We start from the raw sequence: 25154 nt of genomic DNA on the forward strand, positions 1-25154 counted from the left end.
ATGTGGCACATCCAATGATTGTTTAGACATGTGATAGCAGTACATAGTCAGTCAGGGGTTTGATACCCTGGACTGGTAGGCGTGTGACACAAACATGCTTACATTTTCCTCTCCCAACCCTCCCTGACTTATTTTTACCTCTGTCTGCCTCTCTCACTCCCTCTCTGGTGGATGTGGAGATGTACTCCTGCTTTGCTTAGGCAGCAGCATGTGTATTGTCAATGATGCTCATGATCAGATGATGGCCTCTGAATGAACTGCAGCCCTCCTCTAGCTGATTGCATGTGGAACAGCTGTGGTAACATTCCCATAGCCAATTGCATGGAAACACACTCCAATATCTAGGAACATCATGTTGGTGTTGGGTCTTTTCATTCACTGTGAGCAGGAACTAGATCTGTTGTTTGGCAAACAGCATCACAGATGGATTGGGGACTTACCTCTGACAACATACACTCTGGAAACAGGCCAACACACAGGAGGGGGATGCGCTTATCTTGACTACAGAGTGTAAGTTCTGCTATACTGCGGTTGGGGTAATCTTGGTTTAACAGGGTGTGTGTGGATATGGCTGTCCTACATGTTTTAATGCTTGTCATGTCAGTGCTATGTTTATGAGGACACCCCATCTGTAGGGTCATCTGCAGATTGGGCAGTGTGAGGTGCCTTGTGTTCCCTGTGTTACCCACAGAGCACCTGTCAACTGCAGAAGGTAGTGTGAGGATTGCAGTCAGAAGATAGTGACAGCTGGGAGAGTTACTGACTTCATATCCCTCATAGGACATATGTTGCAACAAACCCTGTTACGACAGTAAATGTATGAGGTTATGACAGCAACATGTCAATATTGGCCCTGTGTTTTTGCCTCCAGCCACAACTCTGTCAATCTTTGTACATATGTCATGCAGTAGCGGGTGCATATGTTCTGTACACCATATTCATTGACGGCATATCTGATAACAAGGCAGTGAGATATCACACTGCTACATATGTTATGTATAGCAGAAGTTATATTTCAGGACATAGCCTGGGCATTCTCTGGTTGTGTGTACAGTACTGAGGTATGTGTAAGTCTGGTAATTGTCGACAGTGTGTGTATAGTGAATATGTACCTTGGCCTGTGTAGAGACTGTGGTAGATGTCATTGTTCTTGGCCCTGTTCTATCTGATGTTACATGCTGCTCCACTGTATGTCACCCTATCAGCTTACATGTTTGAAGGGGCAAACACACATGTCCCATACCACAGACAGGCACCGGACCACACTGTGTAGTGGCTCAGTATATGTAGAGTTGGTGTGTGAGTGGAACATATGAGGATGATGTTGATCAGATAGTCCATATACTGTAATATTATGCTAGCTAACTATATGTGGCTGTGGCTGTGTTCACATTGGTTGTGGTTATGCACTTTCACACAGGTGTCTGTTACTCTGTGAGGTGACATGCCTGTAGAGCCTGCTATCTATGCAGGCACATATGTATTCCCACATAGGAGATGTAGGCCAGTGTTAAGTCAGTCTGCCTGTAGCATGCACTGTGCTTTGTTACATGCCTAGCAGCTTACTGTACTTACCCAGTGAGATGTCATGTCCAGATACTTACCAGATGTACTGCTGCCGGGCCACCACAATAGTCATGTATGTCAGCCAAAGCAGTGGGATGCTGTACAGATGTCTGTTACTAACTAGTGGGTAGTATGTAGCCATGGCACCTCTCTGTCAGCAGTTATTGTGTGCCAGGACAGACAGGGGTGTATTGATGCATAACCTATAGGGGCAAAGGTATACCAGTATTTATGTGATATACCCATCTACATGGCTGTTAACATCCACATTGTCAGGCTTGGTCCACATGTCTTGGATGAAGGGGTTCTGTGTATACCCCTGGACTGACCAGAGTGTGTCAGACTGTCCACATATATTGGCCATATCTCAGCTGTAGTCCACAAGGGCATTACTGTGCTTGCAGTGGTACTGTACTATGATGTCCTTAAGATGTCTGTCAGTAGCCAATGGTGCACATGTTAGCAGATGTGGCCTACCACACACAACATTTCTGTGACAACAATCCCTATTACAGTAGCAATAGTCTACAAATATAGCTGCAATACATACCTGACATCCCCTTGCAATGAGAGGTTGGGACTATTGGGGCTGAGGTAGGGCTCCACTCCATGTTCAGGACATAGGGTGAACATATATGTATATATAATTATACATATATCCATATAGATATATACACATATACATATCTTGCCTAGTGTATGCCAACAGTTTTACACATATGTGCCTGTGTTCCAGCCTCTGTCCTCCACCTACATACCAGGCTTTGCACATATGACATGCTCTCAGGGGTTGTTATGTAGTGGGCTGTGTGTATGTCATGCTGTCATTCCTGCCATCACTCCACTACTGTTGTGACCTCCACACATACTGGGGGGTTGGGGCTATATATGTGTGGGATTCACCTACACAATACATGTGTGCCCTAATGCACTCCAGAGGCCAGTGTATGTAATAGTGGTATATGGCGCAGTATTATTGAGTCTAGGGGGGTGGACCATAACTAACTTAGGCTGTTACAAGATGTGTGGGTATCAGGGGTAAGCTGCCATATGGTATCTGGATGTACATTACCATACAATCCACCTTGGGTAAATGCAGGCCTACTGTCTCCTGCCATACAGAATGTTCTGCTTGTCATTGTGATTGTGATGGTGTCAGTTATGCCTTGTTATGTAACAGATATATCCCATTGTGTCAGCTGGGGTCTTTACCCCCTAGGGATTGTGTACAGAGTGTAGCTAGAGGCTGCTGAGCTATACATCTGTATTACATACTGTTGATTGTTTGATATGCTGTGGCCCAGTCTGTCTTTACTATTGTACTACTTGAAGGCCTCGACCTGGACAACAACATATGTCAACCTTTCCAGACTACTGTATTAGTATAACTGTTTCACAGTTGCATTACTCTGTTCATATGGATGTTGGTGTCTAAACAGCTATATGGCATGGAATATAGAACTGTCATATGTCTGCTGACATATATATATATATATATATATATATATATATATATATATATATATATATATATAAAACCTGCCGTAATATGAAAACATGTAGATGTAGACATATATATCTGTAGCTGTAGGCATTTGTATGTATATATGTTCATATATATTTATATATGTATATATTTCTACAGATATATATATCAATATGTTGTATCTGTTTAGACATTAATATATTTACTCACACACACATACATCTACATGTTGGAATACATTATCTGTACTGCTGAATGACTGGGCTGGTTGATATGCTTTGAATACATAAAGGTTGTGTATATCTGACATGGCTTAGTGGTAAATCACTTTGGCTATGGTATGCAGTGCCCTGGGTTCTAGCCTCGCAGAGGTTGCTATTTTGTTGCTAGGCAGAACAAGGGCTGTTGGATACAGAGCGGTTAAGGCACATTTAAGCAATAATAAACAGATTTGCACGATGGTAAGCACTGCTAACTTCTGGTTACTGTTTCTCATACTCAGTTAGCTCCTGAATTGCTTTACCTGTGTAGGCATTGCTTACCCCTGTGCAAACAGGCTCAAACTTGCTTACTGCTGCTTAAAAGTGCTTACTGACACTTACCCCTGCGCTAATTTCTTTAAAAGAAAAGAAAAAGGGGTTGATAGGTAAGTGGTGAAAAAAGGGGCACAAATAGGGAAAGACAGTAGGGAAAATAGCCAGGGATGTGCAGGAAAAGTGTAGGGAAGGTCCATAGCCTCCCATTTCTTCTACAGCAACAGCTGTGCAAATGCACTGAATTTGGACTTAGATTCGGACACTCAAACCCCTGGGAGTGGGTGAGGAGAAGAATCATTTGTTGTGATGCTAATTAGACTAGATTACATGTGTCCAGTGGACATGTGTGTGAAATGGACAGCTATGTATGGGGCGAGATTTTTTTGTGGGAACAGATTGCCTTTTTTTTTTTGCAGGTGAGAGTGGGATGTTGGGGAGGGGTAGTAGGTATATTTGGGGCGGTAGGTTGGGTAGGTTAACAGACAAGACAAACAAGACGCCTACAGGGGTGGTATATGACACATGTGAGTGGTAAACATCTTGGATGCGGAGGGGTGTTTGGAAGTCGCAAGCCCATGAGCCCCCAAATGGAGACAGTGTGACTGAGGTCCCCACCCATAGGCAGTCACCACTGCACCTTCACGGCCCCAAAGGTGGCCGTACTGGAGGCTGGGTAGGAGGGGCAGGCTCACCCTCTAACTGCACCACTCGGCCCTCAAGCTGTCGTAGCTGGTCTCAAAATTCCCTATCAATCTCCCTATGCACCACAGCCTGGACCTGATAAGGGGTGACAGATTCCTCTCCACCCCTACTCCTGGGGGGGCCGTGCCCCATCCCCTGTGGCAGTTCCACCCAAAGGTGGTGCAGGGCCTATGGAGGAGGAGGTCCCAGGCTGGGCCCCAGATGTGCTGGTGCCCAGTGCCATGGCCAGCTGAGGTGGGACAGGTGGGTCCGCTGGGACTGGCCTTCCCATATGAGCTGTGGTGTTGTAGTTTAAGGACAGATATGGGTTAGTAATAGTCAACAGCATTCAGGATTATTTATAACACCATGCATAGGTATACTCATTAACCCAAGACACCAAATTTAAACCAGCTGCATAGCGAGCAGAACAAATGCATGTATGGAACAGCAGTGGCCATTACAACAGCATGCAGTTTCTATTGATGGCAACAGGCCACCAATATGGTTGCATTTCAATATGGCACATGCATAGAACCAAATGTGAATATTTATGAACCAATAGGACATATGTCCCAACATAGGTTTGAAGAGTAAACATACCCATTGAGGTGTATAATTGGGTTAATGTTGTACATATGATGGGGGCAAGAGAGAGAGTTCAATTAACAACCGATATATCCATGTAGTTTTCACAACTTTTTTAGTCACTGCAGTGATCTGTCCCTTACATGTATTATTATACTACGCATTGACCTTACTTTGTACAATGGTATGTTTGTAGATTAGTATATAAGTGGACTGTGTCTAACATATAGTCTACACCTTTTACTGTTATAGCTGTTGAGAAGACCTTTGTTAACACTACCTGACAATTTCTACACATACTCCCAGATTCCATGTTGATATTATACACATACCCCTCAATCCGTTATTGCACACACTCTGGTTGAGGCTTGACAGGATGAGGTGTTACTGCGACATATTATGCGAATTGCTCTCATACATTTTGGGTGTATTGCTACAATGACAGGTTTGTTTTCATATACATTCTCTGTCTATGTACATTTTTGACTATCTGTTACATGTCATCACAGGCTGACTACATTTCTTGGATCATCACACTGATTTCTCAGGTGAACAGGGTAGCAGGCAGCAGATTTGGGCCATTTATCTGCACATGCTGGGCAGATCAGAACAGTTGAGGGGCATGAATATGCATACAGATTACTATCTAAACATTTTGACGCAGTCTGTACAGTTGAAGGTTATGATTATGCTTACAGCTTACTATCTGAAAATTTTAGCAAAATCTGTACAGTTGTTGGATCTAATTATGCATACAGCTTTCTATCTGGACATTCTCACAAATTCTGTACAGCTGTGGGGTATGATTATGCATACAACTTACTGCCACTCCCAGGATTCAAACTCCTGCTGTGTGTGGTAAAAATATTACAGTTAACATCACAGTACACTGCGCTATCAGGGAATTGATGTAAAGCTTTCCAATGTTGTCTCTCTAAGTCTCCCTCAGTTGTACAATATGACATACCTCTTGTTATACAGAACTTCCTACATTGTGCGTACCACATTGTAGGTAACACTGCTTAATACAACAGTACTATTTACAGCATGCAACACTATAACATATACACACGCACTTCAGGGGTTATACCTTTATTCACAGGATATGACAGTTCATGCAGGATTATTACTAACCTGCATCGCGACACAGCCTTTGTAGCCTAGCGGCATGGGCTTGCTGGTTCACAGCCTGCTCATCTGCAGCTGTCAGAGAAATACAGTGACATTTAGCCATACCTATCCATAGTATACACAAGCTAGGCAATTATTATATACTTAGTAGAATGGGTACCACTGAGGATGCACAAGCCAGTACATTTCTTTGTGCCGGTCCCAAGCCCGGATAAATGGGGAGGGTTGCGTCAGGAAGGGCATCCGGCGTAAAACCTCTGCCAAAAATTACATATGCGGAGAACTTTTCATAATTACATACTGGATCGGTCGAGGCCCGGGTTAACAACGACTGCCACCAGTACTGTTAGCCAACAGGGTGCTGGCAGAAATTGGGCTACTATTGGCTGAAGAAGAAGAGGAGGGGGAAGGCATGCCCGAAGGCAGGAAGAGAGGAGGAAGGTTAGGAGTGTAGTACTGAGGGTAGGAACTTTGAATGTTGACAGTATGACTGGTATAGGGAGAGAGCTTGCTGATATGATGGAGAGAAGGAAGGTTGATATATTGTGCGTGCAAGAGACCAGATGGAAGGAAAGTAAGGCCAAGTGTATAGGAAGCGGGTTCAAATTGCTCTATCATGGTGTGGATGGCAGAAGAAATAGGATAGGGGTTATCCTAATGGAACAGTATGCCAAGAGTGTTTTGGAGGTGAAGAGATTGTCTGATAGAGTGATGTTTATGAAGCTTGAAATTGATGGTGTAATGATGAATGTTGTTAGTGCATACGCTCCACAAGTTGGGTGTGCGATGGATGAGAAAGAAAAATTTTGGAGTGAGTTGGATGAAGTGGTGGTGAGTGTACCCAAGGGTGAGAGACTAGTGATTGGAGCGGACTTCAATGGGCATGTTGGTGAAGTGAACAGAGGGGATGAGGAATTGATGGGTAGGTATGGTGTTAAGGAGAGGAATGCAGAAGGTCAGATGATTGTGGATTTTGCAAAAAGGATGGACATGGCTGTGGTGAATACGTATTTTAAGAAGAGGGAGGAGCATAGGGTGACATACAAGAGTGGAGGAAGATGCACACAGGTGGATTATATCCTATGTAGGAGGGCCAGTCTGAAGGAGATTGGAGACTGTAAAGTGGTGACTGGGGAAAGTGTAGTTAAGCAGCATAGAATGGTGAACTGCAGGATGATGTTGGTGATCAAGAAGCGGAGGAGGAGTGTGAAAGCAGTGCCAAGGATTAAATGGTGGAAGTTAAAAAAGGGTGATTGTGAGGTGGAGTTCAGAGAAGAGTTGAGACAGGCACTGGGAGGCAATGAAGAGTTACCGAACAGCTGGGTAACTACAGCAGAGCTAGTAAGTGAGACTGCTAGGAAGGTGCTTGGTGTGACATCTGGACAGAGGAAGGAGGACAAGGAGACATGGTGGTGAAATGAGGAAGTACAGGAGAGTATGCAGAGGAAGAGGCTGGCGAAGAAGAGGTGGGATTGTCAAAGAGATAAAGAAAGTAGACATGAGTATAAGGAGATGAGGCACATGGCAAAGAGAGAGGTGGTGAAGGCTAAGGATAAGGCATATAGAGAGTTGTATGAGAGATTGGACACTAAAGAGGGAGAAAAGGACCTGTACCGATTGGCTAGACAGAGGGACAGAGCTGGGAAAGATGTGCAGTAGGTAAGGGTGATAAAGGACAGTGAGGGAAACATACTTACAAGTGAGGAGAGTGTGTTGAGTAGATGGAAAGAGTACTTTGAAGGGCTGATGAATGAAGAGAATGAGAGAGAGAAGGTTGGATGATGTGGGGATAGTGAATCAGGAAGTGAAGCAGATTAGCAAGGAGGAAGTAAGGACAGCTATGAAGAGGATGAAGAATGGAAAGACTGTTGGCCTAGATGACATACCAGTGGAAGCATGGAGGTGCTTTGGAGAAATGGCAGTGGAATATTTAACCAGATTGTTTAATGAAATTTTGGAAAGTCAGAGGATGCCTGAGGAGTGGAGAAAAAGTGTTTTGGTACCTATCTTTAAGAATAAGGGTGATATGCAGAGCTTCAGTAACTACAGAGGGATAAAATTGATCAGTCACAGCTTGAAGTTATGGGAAAGAGTAGTGGAAGCTAGGTTAAGAAGGGAGGTGATGATTAGTGATCAGCAGTATGGTTTCATGCCAGGAAAGAGCACTACAGATGCAATATTTGCTCTGAGAGGGTTGTTGGAGAAATACAGAGAAGGTCAGAAGGAGTTGCATTGTGTTTTTGTGGACTTAGAGAAAGCATATGACAGGGTGCCTAAAGAGGAGTTGTGGTATTGTATGAGGAAGTTGGGAGTGGCAGAGAAGTATGTCAGAGTGGTACAGGATATGTATAAGGGTAGTATGACATTGGTGAGGACTGCGGTGGGAGTGACAGATACATTCAAGGTGGAGGTGGGATTACATCAAGGATCAGCTCTGAGCCCTTTCTTATTTGCAGTGGTGATGGACAGGTTGACAGATGAGAATAGACAGGAGGCCCCATGGACTATGACATTTGTAGATGACATTGTGATATGTAGTGAGAGTAGGGACCAGGTTGAGGAGACCCTGGAGAGGTGGAGATATGCTTTAGAGAGGAGAAGAATGAAGGTCAGCAGGGCTAAAACAGAATATATTTGTGTAAATGAGATGGAGGGTAGAGGAATGGTGAGGATGCAGGGAGTAGAGTTGTAAAGGTGGATGAGTTTAAGTACTTGGGATCAACAGTTCAGAGTAATGGTGAGTGTGGAAGAGAGGTGAAGAAGAGAGTACAGGCAGGGTGGAATGGGTGGAGAAGAGTGTCAGGAGTGATTTGTGACAGACGGGTACCAATGAGAGTGAAAGGGAAGGTCTACAAGAGGGTAGTGAGACCAGCTATGTTATATAGGTTGGAGACGGTAGCATTGTCAAAAAGGCAGGAGTCAGAGCTGGATGTGGCAGAGTTAAAGATGTTAAGATTTGCACTGGGTGTGACTAGGATGGACAGGATTAGGAATCAGTATATTACAGGGTCAGCTCAGGTTGGACAGTTTGGAGACAAAGCAAGAGAGGCGAGATTGCATTGGTTTGGACATGTGCTGAGGAGGGATGCTGGGTATATTGGGAAAAGGATGCTAAGGATGGAGCTGCCAGGTAAGAGGAAAAGAGGAAGGCCTAAGATGAGGTTTATGGATGTGGTGAGAGAGGACATGCAGGCGGTTGGTGTGAAAGAACATGATGCAGAGGACAGGAAGAAATGGAAACAGATGATCCGCTGTGGCGACCCCTAATGGGAACAGCCAAAAGAAGATGATGAGAATGGGTACTTACTCAGTATTGGGGCATCAGCCATCTGCCTGGACTCCTGGATCCACTGTTCCAGTAGCTCTCCACTACGCTGCTTCAGGTCAGCATGATGATGCCTGACCTGCTCACCAATCTGGGGAATACCTGTGGCACTAGTGAGGTCACGGGAAAGACTGTCCCAGGCCTCCACTTTATACTGGGAGCCCTGGTATTAGTCCTGCAGGAGTCTCTGCACATGGTGTTTGACCAGGAGCCACACCATTTATTTAGACTTGTTAATGCCCCAGCGCTGCACTGTAAATCAAGTGCCTTCTCCAACTCTGGCCATTCTGACTACAGTAGGAAGCTGCAACCAGTTATGGGATGTATTCCCACCTGTGGGGTTTAAATATGCCTGATTTCCTGCACTTTTCCGTGACTGGACAGTTTTGAAAAGGCTAAGCTATGGGCACACTTGCTTACCTAAGGTTGGCATTGCTTAAAGGGGCTTACCACTGGGCAGATTGAGTTAGCTGGCCTACACATTGCTTACACCATGTAAGCTGACCTGTGCAATGCTTAACGTTGCTTAATATCTAATTAGCATTATGTTTTTCTTTTGACATTGATTTATTATTTGTTACATGTTATATCTGTGTCCGGTATCTGTGATTCATGCGTACGTACACTGTATGGGGTCCTGGGCAATTCAACACTTTATTACAATAACACCTCACATCTGGCCTTACTGCAGTACTCCAATTCACATATTTATGTTATGTAGCAGGTTATACAACATCACACTGTACATAGTTTTGTTTCACATGTTCAGTTTGTTTTTCCTGTGGTGAGGATTTGTTTGTTGAAACCTCACTCATATGTATTGCTATGATGGCTTAGTGGTTAACTACTGTGACTGTAGTATACAGGGTCCTTGGTTTGAGCCTTGCAGAGGCTGTTTATTTTGTTGCTGGGCAGAACATGGGCCATTGGGTACAGAATGATTATAGGTTCATGGGTTCATAGGTAGGTACTAGGCTATCTGCCTGAGGGCATTTATAAGCCAAGCCAGAGTGTGTCGGCTTTCGCCACCCAATTGATTAATTAACTGAGCGTCTGTCAAGCAGAGCCAGTGAAGCGATCCCTGGGGTGTACTTTCTGTTACCCATCCACTCGTCAAGGCTTCTCTTGAAGTGTGTTAGTGCGGGGCTCTGCTTAATGTAGTTAGGAATTTTGTTCCAAAGCATGGGGAGTCTCTGTGACAGGAATCTATCCCTCCAGCATGTTCTATTTATTGTTGTGGCGAGGTTTAGCTCACTAGAGCGTGTGGCTCGCAGTGACTTGGATTTCTTTAGGTGGAGCGTGTCCATCAATTCTGAGTTGGACATGGATTTGTAAATCAGGCAAAGATCACCTCTGAGTAAGTAATATGCCACTGAGTACAGCCAGAGTTTTTTCAGTCGGGCTGCATAGGACATATGTTTGAGGCCAGTAATCCTCTTGGTGAGGTGCTTTTGTGGTCTTTCAAGCTGTTGGAAGTGTCTTGTGAGATACATCCCAAATGGGGCATTGTACTCTATGATGGGTCTGATGAGTGACGAGTATAGGGGCACTATAACCTCTTTATTTCTAGATGCGAACCCCTTAGTAATTAGATGGGCCACATAGAAGGATTTCCTAACTACTTTGGCAATATGATTGTCAAAGGAGAGATTACTATCTACCTGGGTCCCCAGATCTCTTATTACCTCTTCTGTATTAAGGGAGCTGCCGCCTATGTGGTAATTTGTGGGTGTTTTGTTTTTGCCAAACAGGATGACTATGCATTTTTTAGCATTTAGCTTGAGGCCATGACTTTGACACCAGGTGTCTGTCTCAGTAAGGCCTTTTTGGAGGATGTCCATGTCAGCTGGAGAGTCAATTATGGCTCCCAGTTTGCAGTCATCAGTGAACTTGGTTAGCCATAGTCCTCCTGTGTTTGCCTGTACTTCTGAGAAATATATGCCGAACAGTAGGGGTCCCAGAACTGAGCCTTGCGGGACACCACTTGTGACTGGTTTAGAGTCAGACCTGGAGCCTGCTATTCTTACCATGTGAGTTCTGTCTGTAAGTCAGTTGGCAACCCATCTTGTGACGTAGGGGTTTATGTTCAGGCTGGTGAGTTTTTCTATAATACCCGAGTGAGGAATGGTGTTGAATGCCTTGACAAGATCAAGGTAGGCTGTGTGAACCACCTTTCCCTCGTCTATGGCCTTGGTAACTGTCCTTTAAAGCAGTTTTAAGCAGGTGTGCACGGCTTTGCACGACGGTAAGTACTGCTAACTTCCGGTTACAGTTTCTTACATGCAGTTAGCTTCTACATTGCTTAGTCTGTGTAGACAATGCGTATCCCCTTGCAAATGCACTTAAACATGTTTACTAGTGCTTATATATGCTTGCTACTACTTATTTGTGCTTAAACCTGCATACTAGTGCCTTATTCATTTTGACACTGGCACTTCACATGTGCATTTAATGCAGTACTCCAGTTCACATTTAAATGTTATTTTGTAGGTTATACAGCAATAAAATGTTCATATACAGATTTCACATGGAAAATGGTAGGTGTTGCAGTAGGACTCGAACCAGGAATGCCTGCTCATTAGGCAAATGCTCTGCCCACTACACTATTGCTACACTGCTTCATTTTCAAATATCTTTCTTGTTATCCTCTCCAGCCTTTTAAGCAGCTTTAACCACCTGCACACCTACGGTTAGCTGTACTCGGATTCTTAATAAATATAAAGGGGTTTCTTCAGTTTATTTATATGTACTGTTGCTGTTCTACACATGGGGGACTGTTGATGGGGATATGCAGACACCTATGAGTGGTCTCGCTCATTTATTTCCACTTTCTGCTGTTCTACATTGCAGGGGTGTGTTTATTCTGAGAAGTCTGTTCTCAGACATGCCCCTGCACTCGTACACACTCCGTGTAAGCCTCGGAGTTCAGGCAGCACACTTTCATTAATATGCATGGCGCGCTGCCATCCTCCTCCTACACGGGCGCTTCGGTGCAGGACTACGCTAGTCCTGCATGGAAGTTTAGTGAATCCAGGGGTCTATGACAACCAAAGTGTGAATACAATTTGATTTATACTCATTGAATCAAAAGCCTGTCAAAAACCCCTAAATCATGCAAGCAATAAGCAAACAAGTAAACCTGTCAGAATCGATAAATGCTAAAGGAGTAACTAGTTCCACATGACTCTGAAACTGCATGACTACCTTTATAAAGTTGATTACCATAATGAACTTCTTTGGCAGAGATCTCACTTCAGGTAAAGTAGTTGGAATCTAATAATTCTGAAGAGTCTGGTTTACTGAGAAGCATAACTCTGCCTGAAGAGAACAGTGCTATTTTTTTTCCAATTAAATGTACCTTTCGGTCCCTAACTTTGAACTCCTGGGGTTCCTTCTGAGACTCTGTCATTGCACACCTGCACTGAAATAATGACTATCAGCACTGACTCCTGTTGTCATATAGTAATCATGCTAGTGTCAGTGATAAAGTAGTTCATGCTATGTTATAAAATGTCAGAATGAACTTTGCTTTACTATATGGAGCAAGTGATGGCTCTATGCAAAATCTTACTTCTAGTACCATCACGTTAAACATGTTACAATTATCCTGCTTTCTATAGTTAAAATGGTTGCAAAGTAGCACTGCACAATTATATATGTGCCGCTGTGTCACACTTATGACATGCCATAACATGCATTGTTATTAGTGTCAGTAACTTTTGCATGTCTTTGAAAGATAGAAACCTTTTCTGCAGTATTTCCACAAAAGTCAGATCATTTTACAGTGCCATTTGCTAGTGTTGTGCTATGTGCGTTTTCAGTCTTCATCACTTATAATGCAAAACTTGTTAAACTGTGGTATAAACAGATGGAGTACAAGCTACCAAAGTGCATTATACCCTGCTATATAAGAACATATCAATTCCAAGTGGCATTTTGTCACTCTGTGCAGAACATTTGAGCTTTCTGCATCTGAAAACTAGAGTAATATATTATTACTAGTTATATTTGTCAGAGGATTAAATCACAGATAACTGCACCCTCATATCAAGGTGGCATAGCAGTGAAATCTTCTTTCTCACCTGTTAAATAAATTTGTTAGAGTCAGACTGTAAAAATCATTGAGTTATTCAAACACAATGTCAATCAATAACAAACAATAATGCAGGAAAGCTCAGATATCACTAATGTACATTAGGAGGCAAAAAACCATACACAAAGTTTGTATAGAATTTTGACTGCTTTATTGACCAAGACACATTGGTTATATACATTTCATTATCAGTTTTGCCCACCTCACTGGTGTGGCTAGTGACAGGGTCTTTACATCATGGTTATTCATAAAACTGCTGAGTTTGTGTTTTTCAAAAGTCCTTTTCCCATGAGAATGTTGCAGCCTTGCAGACAGCTGGTCAGTCACGATGACCTCCTGAGGATGTAGCCAATTCAAGGTTCTCTGATTAGTTCCAATACAATAGATGTATGTCTTCCTTAAAGTCTCCTTTGTCTTTCTTGTTTAGCCAAGACTATCAGAGATAGTCTCTCCTGGTGGAGGCAGAAAAGAGGACATACATGCGAACAGATTTATTTATTTCTAACTTTGCAAAATAATCTTTACTTGAAAGACATGAGCCAGACTGCATCTGCAAGCTGCCAAGGTCAAATTTCTGATTACACTGCAGCTTGTGCTTCAAGCAATAATATGCAGGTTTTATTTCTTCTATTATTCTAGCAAGACAGAATTAAATGCATTACCTAACCTTTATGGATTTAAGTACATTTATTCCTAACTAAAGCACACATTTTTCTATATATTTGATCACACAATTCATATATGTTTGAATGATTAAATGCACATCTTCCTAAGCAGCACACATTGTAAATATATTTTTCTAGGTAGAATGTATGTAAATATATTTCTAAGCAGCATGTAAATATATTTTCTAAGCAGCATGTAGATTTTTCTAACATTCTCCCTCCTTTTAATGCATTTAATACTATATGAAACATAAACAGTGTTAGTTCATTTCTTAGCCTTTTCCTTTCATGGACTTTCAGCTAAGTAAGTCATTTGTTTTATATTTCAGATAGACTTTCACTCGGTATCAATAAATTCAATTCTATATCTTGGTACATAGTTTCAGTCACTGATACATCAACTAAGTCCTTAACTAATTTTTTCACACAGGGTATCCCAGCAGACACATGCTCCAATTTTGAGCAGTACCACACAAATTGCAATCAGAATGTTCATAAGGACCGACCCCCACCCCCCAAACAGATTCTGGAAAAAGTTCGTCAGTGGGTTTGGGCCTGGTTCTGTCATTGCTGATACTTGCTGAATTACCTCTAGGTGGTCATTGATTTCATGCTGGTTGTCTGGAATGTGGTTCTGTAATACAACTGTTCTCATTGCATTCATCTCATCAGTCACAAGTTCAAGAGCGGAAAAAAATTGCTCATTACTGGTAGTTTTGACAATTTTCTCAATTCCCAAATCGATTTGACTGCTCCATAGGTTGGAAATATTCCAGCCCAGGATATAACACTGTCACTCAAGTCCATATGGGTCAATTTTTCTTTGTCCTTCACAGACGAATGATCCTTCCAGCTTGCTTCGATCTTACCCACTGGATTAGTAGGTTTTCTGACTGTATTTTCAGTTCGGTGAGCCACATCTCTTACATTACGTATTTTACCCAGAGGCAATTCTGCAGTATGTCTTATGGCTGGAACCAGATAACCCAAAAAACAACTGCCGGACCAATTCTCAGGTAACCATTTATAGGCCTTTTTCCCACAAAAAAAATAGCAATTTTCTACTTTTGTACTGATGGGTTAACCCTGAATGAAACATTTTCTTATCTATAACAGAGAATTGTCTATATATTTCAGGAGATTTTTGCACATTTCTCAATGTTGTTTTCATCAAGCTTAAATATGAATCATAATTGCGGCTGCAACTAGTACCTTGATCTATAGGTTTTATATAACATTTGTAAGACACAGTTATGTTACAGTTACTCCAACCAACCTGGAGCGTATCATTTTAACAAAACAAACAATTCCTTTCTGAGTAACAGGCAAATGTAATGCCACTTTGTCTTGTGATCTCACAGTACCAGTGTCAAATAACAGGTTTTCCCAAGTTGCATTTATTCCCAAGGGGACAGCAGACATCAAAAGTCCTCCATATGCTGTGGGTATTGCAGTACAGACCCAGCAATTTGAAACGTTCATAGTCTCTACATAAACTCGTTTCATAGCCAGGTATGTGTTAAAGTTTGGGTGCCAGTCTGTGGCCAGTCCTTCATCACGTTTTATTAATTTCACTTCTGTAGTTATATGCAAGAAAACCATAACAACAAAAGGTTACTACAAACATAGTTATTAAGTGTATGATCAGTAGGCCAGTGAACCAGTGTCTCTGGGGTTGTTTCACATTTTTATTCATTCTGCCTCTGGCCATTCTGATCCTGTGGTATGTCCAAACTAAATTTCTTAACAGGTTTGCAATGGGTTAAATGAACCCAAGATGATCTCTCAGCGATTTTCACTGCGGTGGGTGTTGCCAGCAGTACCTGGTACGGACCTTCCCACCTTGGACTCGCCCAGTTCTTTCTCTTTATGATTTTCAGCCAAATCCAGGACCCCGGGGTCAGCACGGCTTCTGGTTTCGTTTCTTGTTTATCTGAAAAAGAGTTCAACTGCAAAACAGTCTTATTTGTTAATAACCTTCTCATATAACTAGCTAATGAGCCATCGGCCTCCAGCTCTGCAGGCATGAGGGCCTTCCATTGTGGCACACAATATGCCCTTCCAAACACTATTTCAAAAGGGGTCAAGCCCTTTACATTTGGAACAGTTCTCATGCTCAGCAGTGCTAAAGGCAGGCAGCAAATCCAAGTCTTTTGAGTCTCACTCATTAATTTTCTCAACTTGTTTTTCAAGATCCCATTGTACCTCTCCACCAGTCCTGCTGACTGAGAGTGATAGGCACAATGGTTTTTCAAAGAAATCCCAAAAAATCTCCCAAGCTGCTGTATCGTTTGGTTAACGAAATGTGTCCCATTGTCACTATAAATTCTTTCCGGTATGCCAAATCTAGGAATGATTTCTTCCACTAGGGCCTTTGCCACTGTTGCTGCATCCGGATTTCTAGTTGGAAAAGCTTCTACCCATTTTGAAAACATATCTATGATTACTAAACAGTATTTTTTCCCTTCACATTTGTTCAGTTCTATGAAATCCATACAAATAGTATGGAACGGATAGGGTGGTGTTGGAAAACTCGCTTTGGTTTAAATGCTCCTGTGCATGATGTTTGCTACAAATATGACATGTTGCACAAAATTTTTGTGTATAATTCGAATCCATATGTTTGGAATGTTTTGTTAACTAATTGTACCCCCTGTTGAGACATGGCTCTGCCCATGGCTCAACAAAGCTGCATATCTAAATAAATTAGATGGTAATATGGGCTTCTCCTCTTTGGAGATGTACAGTCCCTCTTTAAGGATTGCTCCTCGCTTTATCCACTTTTGCTTTTCTGCTTTTGTAGCTAATGTCTGCATTGTTTTTAACATTTCTAAATCTAGAGTCTCAGAAGGTTGTAGTTCTTCATTTAAAAGCACAGTTTCTGGGTCTGAGGCAGCTTGTTTCAGCTGCATCAGCCCGAAATTTTGAAATTCTGTCTTGTTGTTTTGTATGGGCTGCACATTTACAGATAGCTATTCTAGTGGGTAACTGAATAGAATCTAACAGGTTCAGAATTAATTGCGCATGATTAATCGGCTTGCCAGTAGATGTTATCATTCCCCTGTTTTTCCATTGTTGTGCAAAGACATGCACTGTAGAGAAAGCATACTGACTGTCAGTATATATGTTAACACATTTGCCTTTCGCTAGAGTGCAAGCACGTGTCAAAGCTATCAATTCTGCTGCTTGAGCTGACAGGTTATGTTGCAGGGTTGTGCTTCTATGATTTCGGGATCGGACACTACTGCATAGGCCACTAGGTTCTTCCCTGTAGGACCTCGTCTACAGGACCCATGCAGAAAAAATGTCACCTCTGGCCAGCTAAAGGTACATCAGTAAGATCTTGTCTGGGGTTATTTGTTCCATTTCCTGTAGGCAGCTGTGCGGTATGCCATCCACAGGAATTGGAAGTAACGTTGACGGATTTAATGTTGTACAACGTTCAATTGTCATATGGGGTTGACTTAATAGTATGGTCATGCAAGAAAGATGCCTGGCAGGGGATAAAATGCTATTTTTCCTGCAGTAAAATTATCGCAACTGCATGAGGTACTCTCAACGTGAGAGGATGAAACAACACCACTGAGGCTGAAGCTTGCACTGCCATAGCTGCTGCGACTACTGCTTGTACGCAGGGTGGTAATGATCGTGCCACCGGGTCTAACTGTGATGAATAATAAGCTATGGGGCGTTGCTTGCCGCCATGTTGTTCGCCAGTACTGACGCCATATATCCCTACAATCTACAGTTTGAAAAATCTCTTATGGTAATTCGAAGCCCTAAAACTAATGATGAAACTATCAGTTTTTTTAGTCTGCAAAAGGCTGCCTCTGCTTCCGGAGTCCAGTGTAGTGTTTCTTGTGCTGCCATTGGTGTTTTAAATATTAAATCAGCCAATGGAGCCGTTTCTAAAGCATAATTCGGTATCCAACTTCGACAAAAATTAGTCGTTCCCAAGAAAGACATCATTTCCTTCTTGGTAGTTGGTCTGGGTGCTTGTAAAATAGCTGTTTTTCGTTCTTCATCTAATGTTCTGCCTTCTTTGGATATCACATATCCCAGGTATTTAACCTGTTCTTTCCAAAGTTGCAATTTATGTTTATTCACTTTATGCCCTTGCTCTGCTAGGAATTTCAATAATGCTATTGTGTCTTCCCTACACTGTTGCTGGGTAGGGGCTGCAAGCAAGATGTCATCTACATAAAGTAGTACTTGGCTGCCCCCTGGTGGAGAGAACCCCGCCAGGTTGCTAGCCATCTCTTGTGCGAATATTGTTGGACTTTCACTGTATCCCTGTGGTAGTCGGGTGTACGTATACCTTTTGCCCTGAAATGTAAATGCAAACCAATGCTGGCTGTCAGGGTGGATAGGTATTGAGAAAATGCATTGCTAATATCTACCACGGTGAAATATTTCTGTTGCGGCTTCAAATCATTTAACAAAGTATGTGGGTCTGGCACCGTAGGTGCTCTTGGTATCACTGCATCATTTACAGCTTGTAAATCTTGTACCATCCGCCATTCCCCGTTTGCTTTTTTTACAGGAAATAGAGGAGTATTACATGGTGAATCTAAAGATTCCACCAGTATCCCTTCCTTGAGTAATGCCATTATAATAGGTTTGATTCCTGTTCTGCATCCTTGCTTAAAGGATATTGTCTTTTCTTGGTCTAAAGGCTGATTTTGGTGTAATAACTACTGGCCCTGCTGTACCTAATAAGTCCTACATCTGATTTTCCTGTTGACCAAAGAACATTTGGTATTTCACTCAAAGCTTTTTCTTCTTCTTCTATCAAGAACGCCATTCAGCTGTCTTCACTCTGTTGTAAGTGTACAGCTGGTGCTGTTAACCAATTCAGTTTCTGTTTCTGTACTCCTAAGTCTGATAACTCTAAGTCAGTTAGTCTCTCCCATCCTGTCACTTTGTCACCCAAGTCTACCCACCTAACATTCTTATTTTTGGTTATGGTAGTTTATTGGATTTGTACAATTCCAAAAACTCCTGAGGTAACGAACAACTCACCACACTGTTGCCCTCAGTGTCCCAGTATAGGGTCCGTAATATCAGTCTATTTGCAGGATTCCTGAACAACTTTTGTTCGTATTCTTTATCAGGTCCTGGTGTGCTACAATAATATAGGGTACAATGTAATAAATGTTGCTGGTCAGTATCGAGGGAGGCACCTTGCTAGTGGCTACATTCATTAATTCCTCGGTCACTGCCCCTGGTCCGTTGTAACCAGATCCTGGCTGTACCAATAATAAGCCTCCCCTCCGACCATACCCAATCGCATTACAAAGGTGTCAGTTTGTCTCTGTGCCTCCATACCGTTCATGGTAGGGACTACTGCTATACCAAAAGTTGCATAAGGTCTCTTCCTAATAGGTTCATGGGGCATTTGGCAGAAAGTACTATTTTACTTCTGGGTCATGCCCATGACTGGATCAGTTATTGCTATGTCATGGGAAAGTGGTTCCCTGTACAACTGTCCGTTTGCTGCTTTCACTAATATGAAATCAGGTGACTCAGAGTGTTCCGGTAACTTTGAAGGATGTATCAAAGTTCGTGATGCTCCTGAATCACACAAAAATTTGATTTCTCTCCCTTCTACCAGAAGTGTAAAAATAGAGCTCTAAGCTCAGTAGTGCCAGATCTAAAACTTCACTTTCCCCAACTTCTACATCCAGTTGTATGTCATCTGCTTCTTCTAAGGTATTTACATCATCCCCCTGCTCATTAGTCTCTTCTGAAGACTGCTGAGCAGCATAACTGTCATATAGTCAATCCTCATCTTCCTTATCCTTTTTTCCAAGGGTGCCTTGCTCCTGCAATCCCTTGCCAAATGTCCCTTCATTAAAGCATTCACCTTTCTTCTTTCTGCTCTCATAAATTTCTGAGTTTTTGTCAGAGCGCTTGTTACCCTGAATATTTTGCTTACCCTTTTGGCTGCTTGTACTACAAAAACTTCCGCACCGTCTTCAGCTGTGAAGACCTGCTTTTTCTTTTTACTGTTAAAATGTTTTTCGGCATGTCTAGCATACTCTAACAAGGCTTGAAGCCTACTTGTTCGATGATCTATCATGTGCTTCGTGATGAAGCTATTGATAGGGGCAATGCAACCTTTCAAAAATGCATTCTTCAATTGTTGTTCATATGAACTATCATTCTTTTGATTTTCAGGAACAGGCATGCCACTATGGTTATTAAAACATTCTAATAATCTACCATAGTATGCATCCACAGTTTCATTATCTTGTTGTACACACTGATTAATGCAAGTCCAGTCTGCCCTAGGTTTCCATTTTTCAGTAATGCGGTCTGTAAGACCCTTCAATCTGGTATCTAGTTCTGCGTCACTATGTGGGAGTGGCCTGTTTTCACGGCATTCCAGGTGCCACAAATCATGTGCCAGTCTGGACCTAAAATTTGTCTAACTACTCTTTCTACCTCTTCCCCATTTAAGTGGTAACTCAATCTCATACCCTGTAAATCCTGTAGAAATTTCTCAAAGTTAATTTTTGGATGGGGAATTCCTTCTGTAGCTTTTCGGATGTCTTCCGGTGTCCATGGTCTATACACTAAGAGAGTTGAGGCCTGGCCCTCCTGTCCGTTTGGTACTTCTATTAATGGACAGATTAGATCACCCTCATCTAATAAATTCTCGCTTGGTTGAACATCTACAAGTGTTTGGCGTGTTCGGGATCTAGTCCCAATAGGTTCTCTTACAAACGGTTGTCTTAATATCCCTGTTGTCTCTGGGTAACGTGGAGGTCAGCCCGCCTCCGCTTCATATTCTGAGTAAGGCATCGGTGGACCGATGCTACTATTACATTATTATCCTCTTTGTCTAAAAATAATGCCTTTGCATTTTTGTTTTTCTGTTCCTCAATCCACCTATGTGCTTGAGGAACACCCAACTGTCGTTGTTTTTGCCTGACCTTCAAGGCTGTCAGATTTTAACTGTCTCAAAAGTTTTACTAATGCCATTTTATCTAATTTACCATCAAAGTCATACTTGTTAACCCATGTTGCAAAATATCTCACATTATCTGCTCTCTGTAATTGCATATATTTTGCATCTTCTGTTAGGGGGTCACGTGACCCTTTAGTGCATTCGCTCCCATGTCTCTGAGAGAGAGAGAGAGAGAGAGAGAGAGAGAGAGAGAGAGAGAGAAAAAAACAACAACAAAACTGTTACGTAACCCTTTCTCTTGTACCACGTGGTATCTCTATTCCCCGTATTCACAGTAGTGTCTAGAATGACTGTTTACTTTGTTTTGCTTTATTTCCTGATCTATGACTCAAGATACAATACTTCGACTACCTCTCTCCCTGCTATCACAAACCTTAGCAATAGCACAGTGTAACCTGGTCCCCGATCTAAAACAAAAACAAAGAGAGGAATTCTGCTTACCCGAGCCTCCTGCTCATGTTTGATAGGCTTTTTAGGACCCAGTTTTCCGCTTTTCGGCCACAGATCAGACAAGTGGACAGCCTCTTTGGGCACGACAATTCAGTCGGAGGTCTTTCCTTCTTCTGCGCAGACTTCAATACCACCTATATATTCTGACCTGTAGCTTACCAAGGAATTATTAGGACCAAGATGTTAAATAAATTTGTTAGAGTCAGACTGTAAAAATCATTGAGTTATTCAAACACAATGTCAATCAATAACAAACAATAATGCAGGAAAGCTCAGATATCACTAATGTACATTAGGAGGCAAAAAACCATACACAAAGTTTGTATAGAATTTTGACTGCTTTATTGACCAAGACACATTGGTTATATACATTTCATTATCAGTTTTGCCCACCTCACTGGTGTGGCTAGTGACAGGGTCTTTACATCATGGTTATTCATAAAAACTGCTGAGTTTGTGTTTTTCAAAAAGTCCTTTTCCCATGAGAATGTTGCAGCCTTGCAGACAGCTGGTCAGTCACGATGACCTCCTGAGGATGTAGCCAATTCAAGGTTCTCTGATTAGTTCCAATACAATAGATGTATGTCTTCCTTAAAGTCTCCCTTTGTCTTTCTTGCTTCCAGCTGCGCACTATCAGAGATAGTGCGCACAAGGCTACTCTCCTGGTGGAGGCAGAAAAGAGGACATACATGCGAACAGATTTATTTATTTCTAACTTTGCAAAATAATCTTTACTTGAAAGACATGAGCCAGACTGCATCTGCAAGCTGCCAAGGTCAAATTTCTGATTACACTGCAGCTTGTGCTTCAAGCAATAATATGCAGGTTTTATTTCTTCTATTATTCTAGCAAGACAGAATTAAATGCATTACCTAACCTTTATGGATTTAAGTACATTTATTCCTAACTAAAGCACACATTTTTCTATATATTTGATCACACAATTCATATATGTTTGAATGATTAAATGCACATCTTCCTAAGCAGCACACATTGTAAATATATTTTTCTAGGTAGAATGTATGTAAATATATTTCTAAGCAGCATGTAAATATATTTTCTAAGCAGCATGTAGATTTTTCTAACATCACCCTTATAGTGGAGGGTTAGGCACACCACCATTTTGATGATGAGTAATACAACATGGGGGTTAATTATATGTGGACAAACTCTGGGCAGCAAGCACTCAGCAAAAATGAGAGCAGTGATAACATAGGTTGATTGCAATGAAGCAAAGCAGATGCTAGCACCTTGAAGACCTGATGGGACATATTTGAGATTTGTATTCTTATTCTTATTCGTGTAGCAACTAAAATGTAGGCAAAGAATCAGTATTTATGTTTTACTTCTTTATTATGAGTGAGACCATCTCAGATATCCCACCAACAAATTCTACATTAAATGGTAACTTTGTGAATGCTTACAAGCCAAACAGTTGGAGAAAAATATCCAAAAATACAGAAGGGCAAAAAAATTAACTTTATTTATTTATTGATTTATTTTTTGTGTGGAATCTCTCCCCCCACAGCCTCGAAACTTACGTAAAGCAAGAGACTCATTGCAGGCGCTCACATCGAAACTGCACTGGCAATGATTTCTTATGGAAAACAGTGTTCAGTGTTAGACACTTCTTTTTTTCTTTGTCCTACTGATATTCTAGCAGTTTCATCTCAAGCAGCCCTACCTTCCAGATCACATGCTGATCATGTGATGCATTCATTATTCACTGATATAAGATACAACCATCCTGTCAAAATAATTGCTTACACTTGACTCTGATAAGATTTAGTACCTGTTTGGCAGCAACTGTGCATATGATTGTATACACTTTTAACAATAAATATGTGTTACCTTCCATAGTATGTAAGGCACCATTCTGTTTGTATATTTCAGCAAGTACATTGGATTTGTCATGGTGATAAACAAATCAAGTAGCTCAAATTCTCCCATCAAATCTTTCATTCATCCCAGACTATGGATAACTGGTTCAAGTTTACAATGTCTAATGATATAGCTTGAAACAGTTTTAAGTGCTTTCTGCTCTATTTTATCAAGAACTAATAGAGGTATTCTGTTTTTCCTGAAAGTTGCCCCTTCACATGTTTGTGCCTGATATGGACAGAGGTGTAGTTGATTGCAGAACTCTAGCCTCAGTGTTCTAGTCTTTACTACACTGCAGTCTTACTTCATCATTAGTCTAGAGATCCTCAAGTGACCTTGACCCTTTGCTATAATAGCTTCTCTGCAGAAGCTATTTCTTAATTCAGTTCATTCACACTCATGAGTAGTTCTGTCATGATGGTTCTTAGTTTCTTGTTAAACAATAATTTTACCGGTAAAAATCTATACAGTAAAGCTGTTCTGTGGTTTAACAATGCAAAATGTGAATCAATATTTGAAACAAGTGCTTTTTCTCTACTGTTTCCCAGGATTCGTACTATTTATCACATACCAATCTGACTGCAGATAATTTGGACCAGAAGCACAAAGCTGAAACTGCATGTCGTTTTCGTAGTTTTGAAGTGCTGCACAACTAAAATATCGGTCATTATCATTATCCCTCATTAATCCTCTGATGTTCCATAATATTCGAGAATCTGTTTGATGTATCATAACTTCAGCAACAGTAGAGCTACCAAGCAGTGCCGTTTGAAGGTAATTCAAGTCAGAAGTAAGTAACACATACCTTAAGATTCAATAAACTTTGTGCAGGCTTCGCGCAGTGCCTACACAGAGTGTAATGTTTTAGAGCAAGGATGCTCGAAGCGCATCACCATGAAATGTATACTAATTAGGTGCAGCAAGCTGCAGCTACATGGATCTGCACAGAATGCCACAGTGATCACCAAGGCTTTAGAAATAGCTGTCATTATGTTAGTGCAACCCATCTGCACAGAGGCAAACTTAATCAGAGGACAAATAACCAGTAATAGGGACATGGTTGACCATAGCTGTCACATAGAAATGTATTAGAATGTAACACTCTCAAACTCTTAGAGTGAGAAATGTGGACAGAGCCATAACAATGTGGGGAAAAAGGGACAGAAATAGGAACAGATGTTTAACGCTGGACTTCCAAACTTAGGAATTTGATAGAATATATTGGATGTACATTAGTGTGAACTTTCTGAAGAGCATGAAGTTTGAAATTCAAATGTCAGACATCAGTTTCTGACTGCACTCTGCAATGACATACCAATGATTTGCCAGGAAAAAAATGTTAGTAGGAAAAGATCACAAGTGACACAAAAACTGCACATTCTGCACAGCTCAGGACAGCTGAGAGGTATGCACTCAAACGTATGTATTACTGAGTCATATCGGTCCAGAGATCATGCCAGTGATATGGCAGAAAGCCACATATTTGATAAGGAAAACATCTGGATATCTTGGGAATCTATGGACAGTTGAGCAGTATGAATGTGAAGTATATGGTCCAGAGTACAGGACAATGTAACTACAGTGCAGAGTATTGTGATATCCCACTCCTGGCATACTGTACTAAAGCTGTGTTAATGATCTGCAGCAGGACATGAGGGTCTATATTATTTCATCAACCACTTAGTATGTTGAACACTTAAATGTCGACAGCTAAGGGTTGAACACTGACAATGTCGAACAGCCAGTCAAGTGAATTCTTTCACTGGGAAAGAATTTGTT

The sequence above is a fragment of the Protopterus annectens genome, chromosome 5.part1 (assembly GCF_019279795.1).
Source record: "Protopterus annectens isolate FY-2018-M chromosome 5.part1, PAN1.0, whole genome shotgun sequence".
NCBI lineage: Eukaryota > Metazoa > Chordata > Ceratodontiformes > Protopteridae > Protopterus > Protopterus annectens.